Source organism: Dama dama, chromosome 24, assembly GCF_033118175.1.
Source record: "Dama dama isolate Ldn47 chromosome 24, ASM3311817v1, whole genome shotgun sequence".
Classification (NCBI taxonomy): domain Eukaryota; kingdom Metazoa; phylum Chordata; class Mammalia; order Artiodactyla; family Cervidae; genus Dama; species Dama dama.
The window spans coordinates 44,783,697-44,799,886 of NC_083704.1; the positions used below are offsets into that span (position 1 = coordinate 44,783,697).

A 16,190-nucleotide genomic window follows, 5' to 3' on the forward strand; every position below is an offset into this window, starting at 1 on the left:
GGTAATTTCTTCACATGTCCTTTTGTGGTTAGCTTTTTTCAAGGAGACTTGTTACTGAGTTGCTCTTTTCTTTGCCTCCTTTACTCCATTACAGTTCTTTTATTCTCTCGTCTCCATGTTCTTGATTTGTGGGAAGAATTGGATTGTTTGCTCTGTAGAATGAACTTGGCTGGGTGTGTCCTTGAGGTAGTGTTTAACTTATCCGTCAAGACCTTGGCATTTAGTCTAGAGCTGTGATTAGATTTTGTAAATTTTTTTAGGCAAGCATACTTCCTGGTGGTGCTCTGTATGTCCTGTTGCATCACAGCATGAAGCACATAATGATGGATTACCCTTCTCTTACTGAAGCCAAGATTAATCAGTAGGTTCAGGTTGTCATCCTGGCCTTCTGTTACTAAAATGGCTTTAATGTTCACTGATGATTGTTGACTGTATCTGGATTTAGGCCTTATTTCATTAGGGGTTGCAAAAATGACAGTTTTATTTCATTCTTCCTGCATTTATTACATGAAGTTTTTCTGTGAAGAACGTTTTCTGATCAATCATGTGACTACCCTGAAATATAGTTCATATAGTTAGGAGAATATTTCAATTTTCAGATTAGTAAATGAATACCTAATAACCTCTGATTAGTAACCAATTACAATTCTTAAAATATCTTATGGACTCTAAACAAATATTTTGTATGTATCAATTCATCTCAGGTATTAATCTTTTGATGCTCAAATTTACCCATCTTAGGTCAGTAAGGACTCCTTCAACTGTCCTTTCTGTTGATTTGAAGTGTCCTTAAAATTATTTTATTTTTAAATGTTTAAATTTTTATTGTTTGAAATATTGGATGTGTATATAACTAGACAGAATAGTGGAATTCATCCCCATGTACCCATATCATGTTTCAAAAGTATTAATTGTGGCCAGTTTTATTTCTTTTATGCTCCAGCTCATCTCTCTCCTCCCATATTTCTTATGGTTTCATCCTTAAGTATTTCTGTTTAATCCCATTAGCTTTTAACTTCCATCTTTCTAGCACAACAAGATATCCCAGGTAGAAACATGCTTTTAATGACTTATCGTATTGATTAATTAGGGTGACACCAGCTGCTTGAGCACATAAACTTGTAAATGTAATGTGGCTTAAACAGAACAGAAGTTTTTCACTCACATCATAGTATGGTGTTGGTGCTTCTTGTGAAGGAGATTTTCTGTTGGGATGATTCAGGAAACTAGGCTTCTGCCAGTTTGTGTTTCTGCCTCCCCCTAGGTCCATGATGCTATCTGCATCCAACCAGATATGCAAAACATGGTTTTCACTGATCTTGTTGATTCTCCAGAGTACTTCCAGTCCAACACTTAAATAATGAAAAAGACTAAGAAAATCTCTGTGTCCATGAAACTTGTTTAGGTAGTGGATTACTGTAGATGCCAGTAAAATCGTTTATGCTTCTGAGTTTTGTGAGGGGATGAATGTTTTTATTGTAATTCGCCAATCATTTTAGGTCATACACAGTAATCTAATTTTTACATTTTATTTCCTTTGAGGCAATTTAAATCTAAAGTAGGAAACCACCTTTTCCATAATACCATACTTAATAGACCTCTTGCCCTGATTCTTTATACTATAAACTTGGATGAAATACTGTCATCAAAAAGGGCTTAATTTGGACATCTCAAGGGGGAAATGAGGTTCCAGGATACTCCTTTGAAGTTTGCAAATGATTTTCTTATCTCAAAAAACCTAAAGTATTTTTCACAAGAATTTATTTCACTCTGATGCTCCGTCCTCTTTACCGTAAGTGATACTACTTGTCTTACGAAGAAGAGCCTGACTTTCCAAAGAACCCTCAATTTGGTAACAGTATTCTCTTCTAAGGGCTGCAGTAGGCTGCAGTCACAACTCCCTGACAACGTATTTGAGAGAGGCTGTGGTACAAGGAAACAAAATATAAGAAGAACAACTGTAAGACAAGCTTAAGACTTGGTTGGCTTCCGTGTTTAGGTAGGTCTCCCAGTAAGGACCTCAGTGTATAAAGTCATCTTTGTCTAGAATGGTGGAGATTGTGGTGTTTCTTACCAGCTACAAGTATAGACTTTGTAAAATAGTAGTGCTAGCAGAAGCAAAGCTGAGCATGTGGTTTATGTTAGATTCCACTCTGACTGCATGTCATGACGACCTCAGTTTTAGAATTGCAGTCCTGTGTCTACAACCTTTATGACTTTTTTTTGTCATTTTATTCTCTCTTTACTATTATTTATTTAATTTTTTTATTTAACTAAACTCACAGTTATTATGAACAATTTGTAAGTACACAGAGGTAGAGAGAATAGTGCAATGAATTTCCATACACACAGCCCATGGACCAACCTGTGGAGTCCTCCAGGGTCCATGGTTTATTAGGGCCCCATGTATGGTTTAAAACTCTGCTGTCACTGTTTTGAAATTCTTAATAATTTATGAGCAAGTGGCCCTGCATTTTTATGTTACATTGAGCTTTGCTAATTATGCAGTCTGTCCTGTACCTAAAGTCGATAATTACCAAGATTTCTGCTCCATTTTCTTCATCTATTCCCCTACCACTTTTCCTCCCTCACTCCTTTCTTTGTTCTCTTTTTTTTTTCTGAGGTATTTTAAAGTAAATACCAAATATCACTTGACTTTACTTTGATGTACTTCAGAGTGCATCTAAAAAATATGGACATTTTTGTCCCTAACCACAGTGCCATTATCACATATAGCAAAATAAACAATATTTGCATTATGTAATCCTGCTTCATAAATGCCCTCAACTGACCTGTAAACGATATTTTCTGCTTTTCTATTTTTTTAAAATGAAATCTAAAGTCTGTATATTGTATGACATATATCCCTTATGTCTCTCCTAGTCTAGAGAAATTCTGCTTCCATTCCTGCCAGAGTCTTGTTACAGAAACAGGGTCCCTTGTTCTTCAGAAGATGTCACATTTTGGTTTCTTGTGGTGTTTTCTACCTTGTTCCTCTTTCACCCTTATTTCTTACACTGACGTTATCTCTAGACTTGATTTAATGTAAGTGTCCTTAGTAAGAACACTTCATCGATGATAATCGCTCTTCCTACGGCTTCATTAGTAGGCATCCACAGTTTGGAACCACTTTTTGTGATGCTAAGATTCCTAAACGGGTTTGGCAGGTGACAGCCTTACCATTCCATAGTAAAGTTCTCTATTAATTTTTCACATAGTGTTCATTTCTATTGATGGATGTTATCTGAAGCAATTATTTCTTTACATGATTACAGAAATCATGATTTTCTAACTCTGTTATTACTTTATATTTATTAGAGTTTTTCAGTGAAGTACTTACTTTCCCTCATAAACTAGAACTATTTAGAGTCAAATTTTTCTTTTCCTTAACTTGGTTTTTTCCTAAGCAATTATGTTATTTATCTTGATGTGCTAGTTGTGTTTTTTAATATGCTTAGAGTCAAACACATAATTATTAAAATAGAAATAAAGTCATTCATGTACTGCCTAATATTGTCTGTGATACCCCAAGTGGCACATGTGTTAGATTTTGCAAAACACTGTTATTTCCCCTGCTTTACAGATGAGGAAACCAAGGCATTGTGAGGCCAAGCAACATTCCCTGCATGGATCTTGGATTAGAACCCCATGCTCTGACACCAGAGCCAAGCTGTAGCCACACCAGTCTCATTAACACTATTCTTGGCGGCTAAAGTATTGTATATAAAGTGAAATGGAGCCAAGAAAATGATTTTATAATGGCAAACCAGTGAGAAAGCCCAAGATTCTCAGATAATTGATCTGTGTTCTCACTTTTGGCTGGTGCTGCCTCCAAGACCAATGTGACTTATTGTGCCTCCAGGTTTAAATCAATAATCTGAGTATATTAGAACCTAGATTGACCTAACTTCTCAGACTTCCTCAGAATAATGCTTTTATAACTTTTGGATGAAATACGTAACATTTTTTTTGGCTTTCTTGTTATTATTCTTAACAATTTAAAACAGGTCTCTATAAGACAACAAATGGAAACCATGATTCTTGTTTTCTTAGAAAGAAAAGGCTGTTGTACAAACCAGTCTAGTCAAGGCAGAAGGCTAAGTTTTCTTCAGGCAAACTATTGCCCAGATCTTTGAATTGTAGGAGGAACTTTTTAAGTGCCCTTGAGGAGTCCCTCTACCACAAAGCAAATATTTAGTCATGCAGCCTAGATGCAAACATTCTGAGTCTCGTCTCTGACCATTTCTTTTGATGTGCCTTTTCATTGTGGTGAGATTAAAAGAGTCACACGGAAGACCTTGGAGGGATTTGGTCTGTTGGAACATATATGCTGAACATTATCAAAGAGCCAAGGAGTGAGGTGAGGGAATAGCTGCAGCAGATACAGAACCTATCTCGCAAATTTAATTTTTCCTGGGAAAATATCAAACCACCACTGCCTGACAGGGATCTCTGTTTTTACTAATATTGAGAAATAAGATATAAACATGTTGGTTATGTATAGCATTCATGGTATTTTAAGCTCTTAAGAATAATTTAGTCTAATCTTTTCAGTTTTCATGTGAGAAAGCTGAAGTCCAGCTACTTCAAATAATTTCTCCTGAGATTAACAGATAACTAGCTGCAGACCCAAAGTTAGAGGCTTCTTCAGCTTTCCTGAATGACGCACTAAGGTACTATTTCAACTAAAGTATTTGATTGTAAACCACAGAAACTGATTCAGACTATGTTAACAAAAGTATAATTTATACAGGGTAGATTTTGGGTAGCCTACAAAGTCTAATGTGTTTCACTATAACTTTTTTTTTTGGGGTGAAGAGTAATAATGGTTAAGGGAGGAAAAGTATATTTTAAATTTTAAAATCAGAGTTGTCATGGATAGAATACAAAAAAATACATTGTTTTAAAAATTATGTTGAGGCGCCCATTTGCCCCCTTGTTCTTTCCAGTGTCTTAATGTGTCCAGTCTCTGGAAATGGTTTTTCTCTGTTCTTTCTGGTTCTGCTGTACTAAAAAGGGGATGAGAGGAGGAGAGGCGCTTCAGATCTTAGGGGTGACTCCTGTGGTTGATGAAGGACACAGAAGAGGCTCCCAGGTGCTCTGGCCTCAGGGTGGAGCATATGAGAGTTATGATGCACATCTGCCTGTGAAGAGCCACCTTCTACTGGTATGTCTCCTGTTTCTTTTTTCTCTAAAATGATCTCTGAATCCTTCTCATCTCAGAAGACCTCTTCAGGTTCCCTCTTCAGGTTGACAGGTTTCCCTCTTGGAGCCATAAGGAGGTCAGAATTGAAACTGTAACCTTCATACGGATAAGGTACTGTAGCATGTCAGCTGCTGTATTTTCAACAGTTAGAATCCTTGCCCATAGGAGGTCCTCAGCATAGGCTTATTTAATGAATAAAGTAAAACAGCTCCACTTCTGGACTCCCATAACTCAAACTGGTAATAATGTGGTTGCTAAAATCCCCTCTTATGTTCTGTAACTCAAAAATGTTATGCCCAGATGCATAAAAATGATACTCCTTGATCCACTCACTTGTCATGAGCATCTCAACAGTTAATTCCCAATGATCTAGCATGCCTTGATTTATTGTTAATTTGATTTAATTTACTGAAGGTGAGCTTACTCTATTTTTCTGCCAGAATTCAGGCTGGATTACGGTTTTGTCACCAAAACTGATTTTATCCCCAGGGAATAAATTGCAAGGGATGACTTTTAGTCCTATTAGGCCTGACTCTTCAGTATAACTTTCCTGCAGTGAGCCTAGGCCTTGACGCTGATGATGGCATTCTGCAGACAGGTTACACTGACCTCTAGTTCTTAGAACTATGGTTGGATTTACTTGCAAGACAATAACACTCTCAATTGTAGGTAGAGTGTGTCATTGATTCTGGGAACTCTGGGGAAAAAGAAAAACTTAAAGCAAACCTCATATCTTGATTTCCAAAGCTTAGGCATTTGACTGAGGTGGGGTCAGGGTGAAAAAAATAGTTTGGAATTACTGAATGGATTTCTGTATCTTCAAGAAACCCATGTAAGTTAGTAATAAAGTAATCAACAAATTTTGAGAATGAGACACAGGCAGAGTTCCTTTTAGGCTTTAGGCTTTAGGTTGAGTGAGTCTTAGTTGGATTCCTCAGGATTTGCTGAAACTCTCTAATAAGTGTGGCTCCAGATTCTGGGTGGTAACCTGCAAGACCTTATGACTGCATATTAATTGAGCCTCTGAAAAAGTGTCTGAATTTCACAGTGATAAATTTTAATGACTTCTGTTTGTATATCATTAACAAGCTTCTGGTGGTTACCAAAACTTGTAAACAAAGTTATTTTGCCAGTGCAGATAGCATCTTTCTACCCCTGAGTATGACCTTGAATTAAAACAAATAAGTAACTTTTGCTTATAGTGCTTTTCCGCTGAACTAGAAATAACTTAGAGATGGTGTTGAAATGTGTCACTCCCTGGCTCAAAACCTTCAAGAGCTCCTCATTTCACTCCAAGTATACATCAAGTCCTTTCCAGTGGACAAAGAGGCACTTCTCCCTACAGGGGATCCTTACCTTCTACCTCTCCTACCCTTTTATTCACCCTTCCTTCTCACTCTCCTCAACCCACATGGGCTCTTTTGCTGTTCCCCAAACACCTACCATAGGGGCCTCTGGACGGATTTTCCCTTTGGAATACTCCTCTGCTGGCTAGTAACTCGACTTGCCTTTAATATGATGTCTTCACTGAAACCCTCTAGACCTGCTATGGGCTTCCCTGGTGGCTCAGCGGTAAAGAACCTGCCTGCCAATGCAAGAGACATGGGCTCCATCCCTGGGTTGGGAAAATTCCCCTGGAGTCGGAAATGGCAACCCACTCCAGTATCCTTGCCTGGGAACTCCCATGGACAGAGGAGCCTGGTGGACTACAGTCCATGGGGTCTCAAAGAATTGGACACGACTGAGCAACTAACACTTCACACACACACACACACACACACACACACACACACACACACACACACATTTTTTCTGCATCGCATACTTGTGGGGTCTCAGCTGGCCAACCAGGTATTGATCCAAGACCATGGCAGTGAAAGCCCAGAATCCCAAACACTAGGCCACCAGGGAACTCCTAAGGCCATTCTATTTTTAATTTTTGTCCTTAGCATTTAACCATCCAACATAGCTTTAGTCACTTTATGTTGCTGATTGTTCATTATCTGCCTCCCTGCTGCGCGAATCTAAGCTTCATCAGCAAAGAGATCTTCCTCTTCTTTCTTAAGTGGTTTGTCCCAATTGTCTAAATCAGCTTATTCCATAGACGTCTCTGTGATGATGGAAACATATCTGGTAGATACAAGCCACCCATGCTAATTGAACATTTAAGTTGTGGTTAGTGCCAATGAATCCCTGAAATTGAATTAAATTTTAATTCTATTTAATTTTTTATTAATTGAAACTCAAATAGCCACATGTGACTAGTGGCTTCCTATCGTATTAAACAGTACAGATCTTGAAAGTTTATTTATTGAATGAATGAATGTCCATCTCTCTAGATCAATGTTTCTTAAACTTCAGAGTGCAAAGAAATCACCTGGATTCCTAGGGATGTTGTTAAAAGTGCCGATTCTAATTCATGAGGTCTAGGGTGGGGCCCAAGATTTTGTGTTTCTAACAAGGTCCCAGCTGATAGCTTCTTATACTTAAAGTAGCAAGAATCTGGAAGACTAATGCTGCCTTGCTTTTTGTTTGTGTGCTTACAGGCTATGTGGTTCCTCATCTCTTGGACTGGAGAAATTACTAAAAATTACCTGTTAGACCCAAATAACAGCCTACAGGCTCAAAAGCCTAGATAAAGAGAGTGATTTATTCCTTTTTCTGGGATAAGAAGATTATTCTTCTTGTCCCTTTTCTCTCTAATTTGGTTGAATTCAGTTGTGGTTAATTTAGAAAAAAAAATTTTTTTTTTGCTTCAATTCTGGTTACTTCTGTGACAGTTTGCTGCTGCCTAATGTGCCCACTTGACTTGCAATCTATTTTTCCAGGTCACCGAGGATGTGTGCTATTTACCCTTCACAAAGAATTTTCGAGTGGTGCTGGACGACTCAGTCCTACATCCTTCTATTATCTGAGATAGTTGGCTAAATCAAACTCCCTCAGGAAAAAAAATATATCATCAATCTTTTCCATTGCTACAATCACATTGTTCATCTACAGAATAAACATCACCTAGTTATTCCCTCAGGGAAGAGTTTAAATCTTATTCATACTACTTACATTACCGGAAATCTGTGGTCGTTCTTCTTAATTATCAGGTATTCTTTTTCAGGTGGATTTCCATCAGAGTGGTAAATCTTGGTGCAGATAAATTTTAGGTGTTTTAGTATTTATCAACAATTAAGGTACTCATGAGTATATGTAATATCACCTGATTTATCATTCTCCCACAGGCTCTTCACAAATATATCAGAGGCACGATTTCAGGAAAAAAAGGATAAAATCATCTTAAAAACTCAACTTTGTTTTGTTTTTCTTGGAAGAGGATGAGGAATGGCTATGTATCTGAACTCTTCTGGCCGAATGCTGGTCTAGTTTTCCAGCCTATCTTCTGGGCCTGCATGAATGTTTTCCTGTGTGCTCAGTCACTTCAGTAGTGTCTAACTCTTTGCAACCCCATGGACTGTGGCCTGCCAGGCTCCTCTGTCCATGGGGATTCTCCAGGCAAGAACGCTGGAGTGGTTGCCATGCCTTCCTCCAGGGAATCTTCCTAACCTAGGGATCGAACCCACATCTCTTATGTCTCCTGCATTAACAGGTGGGTTCTTTACCACTAGTACCCAAATGTTCTCATACTTCAGGGCTATTAACTGGAAATCAACATGTCTTTTGTGGTTTTCACTCGTGGTTTTCTCTTTCCTCTGCTTACAATGCTCTATCCAATCCCTGCAGCTTCCTCCCGAACACCTAAAGACAATGTTCTCAACATAGTAGTCATATTTATTGGCCACTTGTGTATAAAAGGCACTGTTCTAAGCACTTTACATATATCATCTCCTTTGATTCTTACTGCAGAGATCTGAGCCAGGAGTTACAGTCCTCCTTTTGCCAATAAAGAAAAAGAGGTTTAGAGAAGCCATATAACTTGCCCAGTAAGTAGGGAAGCCTGGGTTTGATCCTGGGTTTGTCTTGTTTTAGTATCCTTGCTCCTAACTCTTAGGCTATACTGCTCAGATTTTCCTTCTTCCTGGGACTGTCCTCCTTTCTGTTATTTACTTTGAGGTAGATGACATAGTTGTCATTAAACAGGACTTGGGGTCAAAGCTCATGGTTCTCTACTCAGTCTTCTCCTAGCACTTTGGATCTGCCCTTGCCATTTCTCATATGTTTTAGAGTAAAATGTTTTTCTCCCTGCCCAACTTTCTTGGAGCCAGGGGGAGCATATTTTACTTACCTTCGTATCCCCAGTGTTTTCATAAGTTGTAGAAAGCTGTTGTGACTTTTCCAGATTTGGATTTCTAGATAGTAATTTGTCCATAATAATGGCGAAACTTGAAGCTATATGCTTTATTATAAAGCAGGAGGGGAATACTAAGTGTACCATATTTAAATATAATGATCCAGTTGGGTAGACTCAACTGAAGCTAAAACCTTTTAAAGCCCACCTTTAGTGCTTTGAAGATGAGCCTGGGGCTCTGCTGAGAGCTTATGTAGCTTATAAGCTTATAGATTCCTTGTAGGTTGAAACAATGGTAACTTTAGTGATGTGCTGGTAAGTGTTTAACCACTGGCTCTCCAGGAAAAAAAATGTGTGTGTATGCACATGTGTGCATTTATTGTAAATCTTACTGATATAAAGGGTATGTAGCCTATAATTTGAGCTTCCCTGGTGGCTCAGCGGTAAAGAACCTGCCTGCAATTCAGGACACCTGGGTTCAATCCCTGGGTTGGAAAGATCCCCTGAAGGAGGGCATGGCAACCCACTCCAGTATTCTTGCCTGGAGAATCCCATGGACAGAGGAGCCTGGCAGGCTACATTCCACAGGGTTGCACAAAGCTGGACATGACTGAAATGACTAAGCACAGTAGCCTGTAATTTATAACTAATAATAAAATAATCACTACTCTATTGTAAGTTCCAGAAGCCAATAGATTCTCGTGTAACACTATTGTTGATTTTGTCAAACCCTTATATATCCATCGGAGAAGGCAATGGCAACCCACTCCAGTAGTCTTGCCTGGAAAATCCCATGAGCGGAGGAGCCTGGTAGGCTGCAGTCCATGGGGTCACTAAGAGTCAGAGACAACTGAGCGACTTCACTTTCACTTTTCACTTTCACGCATTGGAGAAGGAAATGGCAACCCACTCCAGTGTTCTTGCCTGGAGAATCCCAGGGACGGGGGAGCCTGGTGGGCTCTGTGGGGTCGCACAGAGTCGGACACGACTGACGTGACTTAGTCGTAGTAGTAGTAGTATATATCTGTAGCCAGTCTATGTTTGCAATTGATGAACAAGTATAGTTCTGTCAAAAATATTCTGTAAGTTTTAAATGCTGAAAGAATATTTCAATAATTTTTTTTTGTTCCACTTAGAGTATAACAACTACAGATGTAGGACATTTTTAAGTTTAATCTGCATGTTCTCTGTCTGTCTCAAATGAGCAAAACAATATCAAGCCTTGATTTGTAGCATTTGCTTATTTGGCCATTTTTAAACTACCAATGTAACTTTACTGAAAGTGGACTTGGGCAAAGATGCACAGTAGCACCCCATTATACAGCTGTTCCATCATACAGCTATAGCAGATGCAAGGCACTTTAAGAGGAAAGGTGATATAGAATTGGAAAGTGACGAGTTTTGTGTATTTACTTTAAAAATATTTTTTATTTAATTGTAAATTATAGTTTATAAAACTATGTAACTTAATTTTTAATAATGGTTGTGTTTAAAAACTGTCTCACAAAATTCTTAAAATTTAACAATGGGCTCTTGTAAGTCTAGAAATGGCTTCAGCTAGACCACTGGGTCGGTCCATCTCAAAAGTGAAGTTTGATTATCAGACTCAGTTATGGAGAGGATGAGGCTTGAATTCCAGCTCTGAATTTTACTTTTAGCCCATAGATTATATTACTTACTATTTATTTAAGCATATTCTATGTCATAAAGTAAGTCTCAAGTAAGTTTTTGTGAACCTAAAAGGTTTCCCAGATCGATCAGGCAAGACTGGTGAAGAAATGTGCATTTAATATTATTGAGTCCTCTCTTTGAGCCACGCCTGTGCTAAGAGCTTTTGTTGGATTATCTTGTCTGGACTTCTCAGGAGATAAGGACTATTACTACCTTTTTTCTATAGATGGAAAAACCAAGGCTTGGAAAAAAAATCAGAGGCACATTGACTCACCCCAGATAAACTCATGTCTTCTACAGAGCAAAGCAGAGAAGAGAGGAAGAGGAAAAATGGTAGATGAAGAATATAAAACAGACTCTTTTTATTATATTTCTGTTTCTTTCTCTTCCTTACCTCATTTTTCTTCTTCTTGATGTGGGGGTGGTGTTGGGAGAATGTCCCTTTCTTCCCCTAAGCATGAAAACATTCCATCCTTGTTGTAAAACAACAGAAAACACGTAAAAGTATAGAGGTAAACATAGAAATGACTTCTTATTTTTAATTACCCAGAGGTAACTAAGATTTTAACTTTTAGGAGTATTTATTAATAAAATTTTATCTGCATAACATATAAACTGTAAATAATATATGGCAAAATGTATGTTTATTTTTATTTATTTAACAATTGTTTCTTTCCATTGTTATTTCCTGCATTTGGAAAGGGTTATCCTTTTGATAAATAGAGCCCTTAGCTTTTTGGAAAATAAAACTTGGCAACTGGAACTGCAGAAACAGAAGCTACATATAATCACTACATCTTTTTCTATTTGTTGCAGTCTTTTCTCACAGGAGATAGTCAACAGATATATTAAGAAGCACCACATGAGTAATTTGAGCTTCTGTGATTTCTGTTTCTTACTTTTCTCCATACTTTGGTAGGTGGCAAGTAGGAGAGCCAGCATTTGAATCTTCCAGAAATTCAGTATCTGCTTCCTGGATAATTTCATGTATGATCTAACACTGAGAACATTTGCCCTATTTCTTGTCCTGTAAATCTGAATTCTTCTGAATTCTGTTTGTTAATGCTTTTGTTGATAAGAAAGAAAGGTAAGATTTTAAGGTACTAAAGTATCTATCCATTTGAAAAGGAAAAGCAAACCAAAATTCATATCTGGGTTCAGGCTAGATTTTCACATAGCTAGCTCTTTGGAGACATTGCCCATGAAGAACAAAACTGTATGGAGTGACATTTGGTCACCGACCTCACTGAGAGTACTTCTGGGGCCTTTAATCTACGGTAGCAACAATCATGTTTGACCACAGTTAGTGAAGCGTTTCCTCTTTTACATTCAGTTATGTGACCAGTGAAATCATTTAATAAGCTTTGTCCTGCAGCCCATGATATATAAGTCCCGTGTGAGCTGGCCTAATAAATCCTTATCCCTGTCTTGATATTCAGATGTCTAATGGGTCATATTATTCTGAAAGAAATGTTGTCGGATTGTGCGTACAAGATTACGTTGGTTATTTTCCTGTTTAGGAGACTAACCTATATAGAGATGGAAAAATAATGTCTAACTGGAAATTAGAGGCTGGAGAGACGAATATATTCTGAATTGACAATTGCTAAACATAGGCAAGGTAATGTTTAAAACTTTATTGTCTTTACAGCTTTTAAAAACACTGTCCTGAAAACAAAGGCATATGTTTAGGGTTCCAAGAAGAAAAGCCGTCTCTTGTACATTAATCAGACTTGCTCTGTAAAGACTGTTTCCTGAGAAACCATAGTGGTTATTAGCAGAAGCAATGTATAATATATCTATTTTATAGCATATTGTTAATGGCAGTGATCGTATTTCATTTTAAAAATCATAAAATTTGTTCTCTTTTGAAATATTTTGATAGCTTGGTTTAAATTAGTTTTGTTACAGTATATTTTCTGTTGGCATTGTTAGACTATTACAGCTTTACATACTTAGTGATAACTAGCTTCTTGATGATCCATTTTTCTTTTTTCATCCATACTTTGTTCCTTGCATGTAACCATAAGCCTATAATTATACAGATTTTTTTTTTCCTTAAAAAGAAAAAGAAAAACCAAACAGAAGCTCTTCTTTCCAGAAATAAAACCCAGTTTTACCAGGGAATTTAAAGCTTAGTATCAATAGAAGTCTTAGTTGGGCCTCTTTCAAAATCTAGTGTATTCGTTTTCAAGTGCTAAGTCGAATAAAGTTAGTATCTAGAGTTTTCTTCTCTATTGTTTGATTAGGTTTGCTTTTAGGGAAAACAAGGTTGAGTTTCACATGAAATGATGTGTTACACATTTTTGTAAAAGTGAGTTCTTTAGAATTTAGCCTTCTCCCTCCTTTTTCTTCCTTAGAAAGAGATTTATGGCTTACTCTGTGTAGGTCATGTGCAAAGACACTTGTCGATGACAAGAATATAACCCTCCCGTGCAGCAGTATCTCTTCTATTCTGTTTGGATCATAAATTTCATTTTATAATATATGTTGTATTATCCCATTATTTTTCCAATTTACCATTGGCTTTTATAATACTGTCCAAGATGAAAATCATATGAATAAATGAAGATGTTATCTTAGACATCCCTTTTACTCTGGTGCCTGGAGACCAGATAGTCTGACTTGAATAGAACAAGAAATGACAGCTTTTCTCTGAGAGTTGTGAGTAGGAATGTGAAAGAGGTCCATGGGAGCCAGCTCCTGGATAATGTTTAAAGCTATAGAGCAAAGAATTTCCTTTTGCATTAAAACACCAAGGCATGAAGAGAGTTAAATGTGCTACATAGCATCACACTATACAGAGTATCAAGGTGAAAGAACCTGCAAGTCACTAAACTTTTGGAATCTCATTAGATGCTGCTACAACAGCAGTTTCTGTTCCCATATATGGTAATCTATTAGACCTCCTAGTCAATATTTTGAAGCGATTCAAAATATACTTATCGACTGGTCTTATTTTCAAAATGTGCATCCATGCTTAGTTGCTAAGTCGAGTCTGGCTCTTTGTGATGCCATTGACTACAGCCCGCCAGGCTCCTCTGTCCACGGGATTTCCCAAGCAAGAAAACTGGAGTGGGTTACCATGTCCTCCTCTAGGGGATCTTCCCAACCCAGAACCTGAATTTCCTGCATTGGCAGGTGGATTCTTTAACCACGGAGGCACCTGGGAAGCCCACTTTTGAAATGTACTATTGATCTATTCATTCTTTGCTCCCTCCCACCTCCTGCATGCCCCTATGAGACATTGAATGGTACCTTATAACATTTGAAGGAATAAAAACGAAAATATTTAATAACAAAACTGAACTATTTTATATTAGGGACTTGCCAAAATAGTTTTCTAATAAGGAAAAATTCTTTATAATCAATCTCAACTGTTTGAACTGATCTCAAATATAATCTTTTGTTACATATACAGGCAATACATACATAAAATTAATTATGAGGTAGTAATGGGTGCATTGCAGCTGATATATCAGATATTTTATATGTTAAAAATAAGCACACAGATCCTTTCTAAGGAAGGTTCCTCCCATGAAAGGCCACTATGGCCTAATTTTTCTACTATGTAAAAACAGGAAAACCAGACTTCAAAGGAGAAATTGTCATTTAATTTAATTGTTCATGCCTTATTTATTTCATTACTCTGAGGATGACTGCTGGTCTGTCTAATTTAGAATCTCAGTGCTATTCTGTCCAGTTTATTATCTTTAAGGTTTATCAGCTGTGCAATCAAGCTGAACTATTTGCCTTTTACTGAAGATAGATACATTTAAAGAGAATGAGGACCTTGGGGACAATGAAAATAGTTACAATAGAGGTTTAAATGAGAACACATATTTGTTTCATGCATGAGAGAAGGGGGTGACCCCCCAAAAAGAGAAGTAAATGGGTGATTAGATTAGATACACTGTGATTTATAATTTATTTTTAGTTTTTGACAGTTTTGTTTTGTTAGCAAAGGGGAGAATATTGGAAAGATTCTACTTTACTTTAATCTCAGTAGCCTTAAAAATCTTTGCTTTCGACTTACATTGCTGGAATGATATATCAGGTTGATGGACTGTCTCTTATGGGTATCAGACTGATCAACAATCTCATGGGCCTTAGAAAGGTTTGTTTCACAGTCAAATCCCCTTTGTGGTTTAACTTAGGAGACCCACAGTTAAATAACTCTTTAGAGAAACTGAAAATTGGACATTTACTTCTCCTTCAATCTCAGGTAAGTGATAAACATACATGACGTTTGAATTATTCAAAAGCTGGTTGGTTTACTATTTGCTGACAAGTAAAGGTTCTAGAACTGTTTCACATTTCTTCTAAACTGAAAGAAGCAAAACAAAACCCAAGCCTTTTCCATGATTAGTCACTTGTATCATAGTGCTGTATTGATGGGTGCCTCTTTTGAAGACAGACAAAATATGTATTTAAATCTGGCTGGGGAGACTTTGGAAAAATTCCTTACCTTTTCTTAGCCTTGGTTTCAGCCTGTAAAATGAAAGTGATAAAAGTACTAACTTTATTATTATTATAAATTTATGAAAATTAATTTATGCCTATGTACTATCTGACATATAGTGGTTAATAACTAATTGCTGTTATTTTTATTACTGTTACTGATTTGTCTTAGCAATCTATTCCTCTCCTTGAATTACAGTAGAGCTGTTGCTATTGACCCCTCCCGTGTCTTCTTTTACCCTTTTTGATAGACTGCCCAACTTTGAAATATGCTTTGTTACCATTCTTCTCAGTGTTTTGCAGCAGGTCTTTTTTTTTTTTTTCTTTAAGCCACTTCTGCCTGAGGCAGGTGTTCCTTTTCAGTGTCAGCTGATTAGTCCTGTGATTCTGAGAAATATGATAGAATAAATCAATACCTTTGTAGAAGATGATGCCCCTTCTTTACAAAATTCTTCATCGTAGTATTTCAGCAAATCATCATTTGTTCATTTCCTCATTCAGTTGATCATTTCGTAGAAATATGTGGAGCATATTAGTTACCAAAGTGGTACAATTGAATGATTTTTGGGCCCTGTCTTCAAGAAATCTCATGTGGACCCAGATGTGTCCTTAATC

At 37.2% G+C, this 16,190-nt stretch overlaps 1 protein-coding gene across 18 annotated transcripts in view; it reads left to right on the plus strand.

Annotated features, from left to right (window-relative positions):
• The window catches only part of FHIT (fragile histidine triad diadenosine triphosphatase), a 1,512,191-nt gene that overhangs the window by 204,324 nt on the left and 1,291,677 nt on the right, over positions 1-16,190 (plus strand). The window contains exon 1 of one of the 18 annotated variants that reach the window (XM_061128191.1): positions 5,028-5,167. The exons of the other annotated variants lie outside the window; for them this stretch is intronic. The gene's annotated coding sequence lies outside the window, so the exon portion shown is untranslated. Of the gene's footprint in view, positions 1-5,027; positions 5,168-16,190 lie in introns of those variants that run through there. 18 annotated transcript variants of the gene reach the window in all.